Source organism: Schistocerca americana, chromosome 5 (assembly GCF_021461395.2).
Source record: "Schistocerca americana isolate TAMUIC-IGC-003095 chromosome 5, iqSchAmer2.1, whole genome shotgun sequence".
NCBI classification, from domain to species: Eukaryota; Metazoa; Arthropoda; class Insecta; order Orthoptera; family Acrididae; genus Schistocerca; species Schistocerca americana.
In genome coordinates, this window is record NC_060123.1 from 37,333,366 (window position 1) to 37,341,333 (window position 7,968).

Below are 7,968 nucleotides of genomic sequence, written 5' to 3' on the forward strand. Positions count from 1 at the left end.
CAGGTGCTGTAGCAACTCAATATCATAAACCATGCGCGCTTTCACTGTAGCCGGCCGAAGTGGCCGAGCGGTTCTAGGCGCTACAGTTTGGATACGCGCGACCGCTGCGGTCGCAGGTTCGAATCCTGCCTCGGGGATGGATGTGTGTGATGTCCTTAGGTTAGTTAGGTTTAAGTAGTTCTAAGTTCTAGGGGACTGATGACCTCAGCAGTTAAGTCCCATAGTGCTCAGAGCCATTTGAACCATTTTTTTTTTTTTTTTTTTTTTTTTTTTTTTGCTTTCACTGTCACGAAATAGTACATAGACACTACATCTGCATCTACATGGATACTCTGGAAATCACACTTAAGTGCCTGGTAGAGGGTTCATCGAATCACTTTCACAATGATTCGCTATTATTCGAATCTCAAACAGCGAGCGGAGGAAACGAACACCTGTATCTTTCCGTGCGAGCTCTGATTTCCCTTATTTTATTACGACGATCGTTTCTCCCTATGTACGTCGGCGTCTACAAAATATTGTTCCATTCGGAGTCTAAAGCTAGTGATATAAATTTCTTGAGAAGATCCCCCCGCACGATAAAACGCCTTAGTTTTAATGACGTCCACTCCAAATCCTGTATCATGTCAGCCACACTCTCTCCCCTATTTCTCGATAATACAAAATGAGTACCTCTTCGTTCAATTTTCTCGATATACTCCGTTAATCCTATCTGGTGTCCGCCTCCGTAGCGTAGCGGTAGCGTTTCTGCTTATCACGCAGGGGGCCCGGGTTCGATTCCCGGCAGGGGACTGGGTGTCGTGTGTCTTTCATCATCATTTTCATCATCATTGACCCGCAAGTCGCCGACGTGGCGTCAACTAAAAAGGACTTGCAATACGGCGGCCGAAGTTCTCCGCATGGAGCCTCTCGGCCAACAATGCCGTACGCTCATTTCATTCATCCTATCTAGTAAGGATCCCACACCGCACAGCAGTACTTCAAAAGAGGACGGACAACCGCAGTGTAGGCAGTCTCTTTAGTAGATCTGTTGCATTATCTAAGTGTTCTGCCAATAAAACGCAGTCTTTGGTTCGTCTTCTCCACAACATGTGTTCTTTCCAAATTCAGTTATTCGTAATTGTAATTCCTAGGTATTTCGTTCAATTTACGGCATTTAGATTAGACCAATTTATCGTGTAACCGAAGTTCAACGAATTCCTTTTAGCACTCACGGGGATGACCTCACACTTTTCGTTTTTTTCGCACCATTCAGATATCTTTTCTAAATCGTTTTGCATTTTTTTAAATATTCTGATGACATTATTAGTCGATAAAAGACAGCGTGTTCTGCAAACAACCTAAGACGGCTGCTCAGATTGTCTCCCATATCGTTTATATAGACAAAGAACTACAGAGGGCCTGTAACACTACCTTGGAGAACACCAGAAATCACATGTGTTTTACTCGACGACTTTCCGTCAGTTGCTACGAACTGTGACCTCCCTGACAGGAAATCACGAATCTGGTCACATAACTCAGACGATATTCCACAAGCACGCCATTTAATTACTAGCCGCTTACGTGGTACAGTGTCGAAACCCTTCTGGAAATATATAAATACGGAATCGATCTGAAATCCCTTGTCAATAGTACTCAACACTTCGGGTGAGTAAAGAGCTAGTTGGGTTTCACAAGAACGTTGTTTTCTAAACCTGTGTTGACTATGTGTCAATACATCGTTTTCTTCAAGGCAATTCATAATGTTGGCACACAATGTGTATTCCCAAGTCCTGCTAGATATCGACGTTACTGATATGGGCCTGTAGTTTAGTGGATTACTTACTCCTACTGCCTTTTGCCACGCGTGGTAGCTGCACGGTCTGGGGCGCCTTTCCACGGCACACGATGCTCCACCCGTCGGAGGTTCGAGTCCTCCCTCGGGCATGGGTGTGTGTGTGTTGTCCTTAGCGTAACTTAGTTTAAGTTATAGTAAGTAGTGTGTAAGCCTAGGGACCGATGACCTCAGAAGTTTGGTCCCATAGGAACTTACCACCATCATCTGTCCTACTGCCTTTCTTGAGTATTGGTGTGACCTGTGCAACTTTCCAGTCATTGAGTAGGGATCTTTCGTCGAGGGAGCGGTTGTATATGATTGTTATGAATGGAGCTATTGCATCAGCACACTCTGAAAGGGACCTAATTGGTATTCGGCTTGGACCGGAAGACTTGGCAGCTGATCTTGATTCGAATTCCGAAAAATTTACTTCGTCTTCTTTGGTGATATGATTGCGGAAGGCTGCTTTGGCACTGCCGTCATCGAGGTTATCTCCGTGGCATCACGCAGAAAAGGCATTGATTGAGCATTGCCACTAGCATACTTCACATAGGACCAAAATCTATTTGGACTTCCTGCCACGTTTCGAGACAAAGTTTTGTTGTGGAAATTATTATAAGCACGTCGCATTGAAGGCTGCGCTAAATTTCGAGCTTCTGTAAAAAATCGCCAGTCTTTGAGATTTTGCTTTCGTTTAAATTTGGCATGCTGTTTTTCGTTCTTTCTGCAATAGTGTTCTCAAATGTTGAAACGTCCCCTTAGAAAAATTATACAAGACTGTGCTTATCCTGACACACAATATTTTTAGCGCAACGCAATCTGACTTTCAAAAATCCCTACAAAAGAATGGCCCTGACTAACATTAACCTATACGTTTCACAAATCACTTAACCTCACAAAAATCTTCGTTACTCGAATTACTGCAATACAGCGAGCGCCACTACTGCCAGCTGAATAAAAGATTCCAACTACTGAAGGCACTAACTACTGATAGGCACAGTTAGCAAAAGAAAGATTTTGATAGAGAACAAACAATGTATTTACCTTAATAGTGTTCAAAAGTCATAATATATATAGCAGTTCATGACATCCATTCTTTCAAATTTACTGCCTCTATCCAGATCATCCGCTCTCAAAAATCTGCCATCTCACTTCCCCACATCCACCACTGCTGGCGGCTCACCTCCAACTGCGCAACGCTACGCGCTGTTAACATCCAGCTGCCCAACGCTGCAATGGCAGACAACAATGTAAACTAGCCACAGACTGCACACAGCACAGCCAGTGATTTTCGTACAGAGCGCTACATGGCGTTACCAGTAAGAAAATCTAAACAGCCTACTTACAATGTGTGTGAAGTCCTAAGGGTCAAAATTGCTGAGGTCACTGGTCCCTAGTCTTACACACTACTTAAAGTAGCTTAAACTAACTTATGCCAAGAACAACATACACACACACACACACACACACACACACACACACACACACACCCATGCTCTAGGGAGGACTCGAACCTCTGGCGGGAGGGGCCGCACAACCAGTGACATGGCGCTGTAATAGTGTTCTGATCCATTTTGTATACCAAGGGGGGTCATTTCCGTCGTTTGTTAATTTATTAGGTATAAATCTCGCAATTTGTGAAGGTACTATTTCTTTGAATTCAAACCACATCTGGTCAAAAATTACCGGTGCATTGTTAATTTGGAGGGAGTAGTGATTGTCTCTCGGCAAGGCGTCAAGTGAATTTTTATCTGCTTTTTTGAATAGACATATTTTGCGTTTATTTTTCGAGGATTTGGGAGTTACAATATTCAGTCTCGCTACGACAACTCTGGGTTCGCCAATCCCTGTATCCGTTTTGATGCTCGTCATTAGCTGACGATTACTTGTTGCTGAGAGTTCAACAAATAAGAGGCCATTATATCAATCACATAACACAATATAACGATATTCAGTACACTTAAGTGAAACGCTGATTCGACAAAAACAAAATCATAGCACTATTCAAAATTACTATTTTCAGAACAGAACCACTGTTGTAATACGAGGGTCACTCCAAAAGAAATGCACACTTTTGTTTAATCCATCTTTTATTCTACAAGTTTGAAAGTTTTACAGTGTGTAGATACATCCTTTACGAACAATATTTTCATTTCTCCACATAATTTCCAACCCTCTGTACTCCCTTACGCCAGCTTGAAACCAGCGCCTGTATACCCGCATGGTAAAATTCTGGACCGACCTGTTGGAGCCACTGTTTGGCAGCGTGCACAAGGGAGTCATCACCTTCAAACCTTGTTCCACGAAGAGAGTCTTTCAGTTTCCCAAAGAGATGGTAGTCACATGGAGCCAGGTCAGTACTGTAAGGCGGGTGTTTCAGTGTTGTCTATCCGAGTTTTGTGATCGCTTCCATGGTTTTTTGACTGACATGAGGTCGTGCATTGTCGTGAAACAGCAAAACATCCTGCTTTTGCCGATGTGGTCGAACACGACTCAGTCGAGCTTGAAGTTTCTTCAGCGTCGTCACAGATGCATCACAGTTTAAGGTGGTTCCACTTGACAAGATGTCCACAAGCAAGAGTCGTTCGGAATCGAAAAACACCGTAGCCATAACTTTTCCAGCAGAAGATATGGTTTTAAATTTTTTTTCCTTGGGTGAATTTACATGATGCGACTCCATTGATTGCCTCTTCGTCTATAGTGAAAAATGATGGAGCCATGTTTCATCACTTGTCAAAATTCTTCCAAGAAATTCATCTCCACCATCCTCGTACTGTTCCAAAAGTTCGCTTCATACCGTTTTTCTTGTTTCTTTGTGAGCCACTGTCAACATCCTGGGTAACCACCTGGCACAAACCTTTTTTAACGCCAACACTTTCACTATTCTGCAAACACTTCCTTCCCCTATCCCAACGTAGCGTGACAATTCGTACATTGTGATGCGTCTGTCAGCAGTCACCAATTCGTTAACTATCTGCACATTGTCTGGAGTGTGCGCAGTACGAGACCTGTCGCTGAGAGGACAATCCTCAATATTGCCGTGCCGACTTTCATCACGTAACCTGGTTGCCTACCGACTAAGTGTACTGCGATCGACAGCAGCATCTCGCTACACCTTTTTCAACCTCTTGTGGATGTTTCCCACTGTCTCGTTTTCACGGCACAGGAATTCTATGACACCACGTTGCTTCTGACGAACATCAAGTGTAGCAGCCATCATGAAGACATGCTGTGACGGCGCCACTCACGGGAACGGGTTGAACAAAGTTTTAAAACAAGAGGGAAGGTTGTATCTACACACTGTAAAAGTTTCACACATGCAGAATGAAAACTGTATTTTTACAAAAGTAGTGTGCATTTACTTTGGAGTGACCTTCGTAGGAACAATTTTAGATCTCATTTAATCAACCTAGTCGCGCGGCTAGCATATACTGACTTCAGAGGCTTGCTTACAGCCATACCGTGCACTATGGCACGCTCCCAGTACAATCCACAAACAAGCCGTTACAGAACGCTCACAAATTTCCGTAGCGCAATGAATTCCAATTGCCAGCACTTAAAGCGACCTCACACAGTTGCACACGGCACTGTAGCTTGACTTGAACCCAGGATCACAGGATACAAGCATTTACTCCAAAAGCGCTCTGACTGTGCTGCTTGTAATCTGCTGAAGTCGTTTGTCGCCTACAAAGCAGGTTTCTGCTGGTAACCAGAGAAGACAGCTCCGTCCCTGCTGACCGTTGTCCGTTCGGCATCGCTCCACACCAACTCCGTGAGACCACACAGACCTGGCTCCTCGCAGACCAGCCTCGTTCGTTTCCTTCCTAGAACTGACCTGTCGCTACCTCACACACTGCCAGCGGCGCTCGCTGTGGTCATACTTTCTGCAGCAGCCGCGCCCTGGCGCCACCAGAATCGCAAACCAAAGAACACGATCTCTGGCGCCAGGAGAAAGAGTCGTGCCGTAGTCCTTAAAAGAGCCGTTGCCGGTGACGGGAGCAATAGCGATGTGCTGTGCTAGGAGACCACGTGGATTGTCCACTGTGAAGTTTTGGGAAGACTAAGAGAATACTTCAAAGGCCTGAGAGATGGGACAAGAAAGACTGTGTCTTGCGTCATAACGCATGCGCACACTCGCTTATTCCTGGCAAGAAACAACGTAACAACAGTCTCTCATCCATCCTACTCTCCTGATACAGGCCCCTTGGTATTTCTCTCTTCCTGGAAATACAACTGAAGTTGAAAGGGCAGCGTTTTGACCCCACAGAAAAGATTCAAGCAGCGTGGGAACTAATTTTGAACTCGATTCATGCACCAGACCTCCCGTATTGCTTTGAAGAATGGGCAAAAAACCGCTGAAAGCGTTCATACAAACGCAAGCGGACTAGTATGAAGGTGGCGGTGCGAATGAAGATGTAAGGCAAGCTTCCTGATTTTTACGGGTGATATTCTCGAATATTTTGGATAACACCTCGTATTCCTCCTCATTTAAAGAAAGCTGACGTTGATTAAAGTCTTGTCATCTCATTATTACATTAAAAAGCCCGTTCCCTTACACATTGCCGGCCGGGGTGGAAGAGCAGTTCTAGGCGCTACAGTCTGGAACTGCGCGACCGCTACGGTCGCAGGTTCGAATCCTGCCTCGGGCATGGGTGTATGTGATGTCCTCAGGTTAGTTAGGTTTAAGTAGATCTAAGTTCTACGGGACTAATGACCTCAGAAGTTAAGTCCCATAGTGCTCAGAGCCATTTGAACCTAACATATTAATGGGCCCTACACAATTACTGCTTTCCACTAAGAGTGTCCATACTGTTGTGCCATGGAGTTTCTTGCATTACAAACCTACCACCCTACTCTAATTCCAATACTCTTTCCCTACTCTAAGGCCACGTAGACTCGCCGGGCTACTCCCTTTGGCACGGGAGTCGGGCCTGCTATTGTCTAGTGAGAAAACATTGCCACACATCCACACATATATTTACTTTTGGTTTCAACACCCTCACTCTTACGCAACAAACAACGAAACTACTGTACTATAGGCGCTATTACTATATTTTACAATATTGTCCATTACACTGCGTCTACTTCGCCCTATAACCAAGTCGAGGACATCACCCTGAACCAAGGACCAGCGGCACCGACTTAATGGCGTCCGAGTCCCGTCCGAGGCGGAATAGCGAGGTGTGTTGTCAAGTCAAGTGTTTTACCAAGTCGTTCCAGGCTTTTAGCAAGATTGCATCGCAGAATCTGCTCAGAATAGCAAATTAAGCTTTGTCTCGTAGCAGGTCACTTCAATTTCTAGATGGAAGTGCCTGTTGAAACACTGCAGCCATATTTACATATGTGTGAGAGTCGACGTGTTCACGAGATTAGATTAGATTAGTACTTGTTCCATAGATCGTGAATACGACACTTCGTAATGATGAGGAACGTGTCAGGTTAATAAAAGGTGTCTATACAAGATATTGCATTACACAAAATATTACATGACACTTAATATTTTGGATTTTTGTGTGTGTGTGTGTGTGTGTGGGTGGGGGGGGGGGGGGGGGAATTACCCACTCACTACATCCAAAAATTCATCTAATGAGTAGGAGTTGCCATTCAGAAATTCTTTTTATTTCCTTTTAAATGCTGTATTGCTATCTGTCAGATTTTGATGCTACTAGGTAAGTGACCAAAGACTTCCGTGGCAGCATAATTTACCCCCTTCTGAGCCAACGTTAGATTTAACCTTGAGTAGTGAAGATCATCCTTTCTACTAGTGTTGTAGCCATGTACACTGCTATTACCTTTGAATTCGTTGGGATTGTTAATAACAAATTTCATGTGAGGCTACAGTGAAGATCCCTAGCTCTTTAAATAAGTGTCTGCAGGATGAATTTGGATGAGCTCCAGCAATTATTTTGATTACACGCTTTTGTGTAATGAACACTCTTTTACTCAATGATGAGTTACCGCAGAATATGATGCCATAAGAAAGCAGAGAATGAAAATAGGCATGGTAACTTAATTTACTGAGATGCATATCGCCAATATTTGGAATGACCCTAATAGCATAAGTAGCTGAACTCAAACGTTTCAGCAGATCCTCAGTGTGTTTTTTTCCAGTTCAACCCCTCATCAATCCATACACCTAGATATTTTGAATA

General features: G+C 44.0%; 1 non-coding gene across 1 annotated transcript; it reads left to right on the plus strand.

Annotated features, from left to right (window-relative positions):
• Nucleotides 1–721: 721 nt before the first annotated feature.
• Trnad-auc lies at nucleotides 722–793 on the plus strand. The gene has a single exon. It is a non-coding gene; the product is annotated as a tRNA-Asp (tRNA).
• Nucleotides 794–7,968: the final 7,175 nt, after the last annotated feature.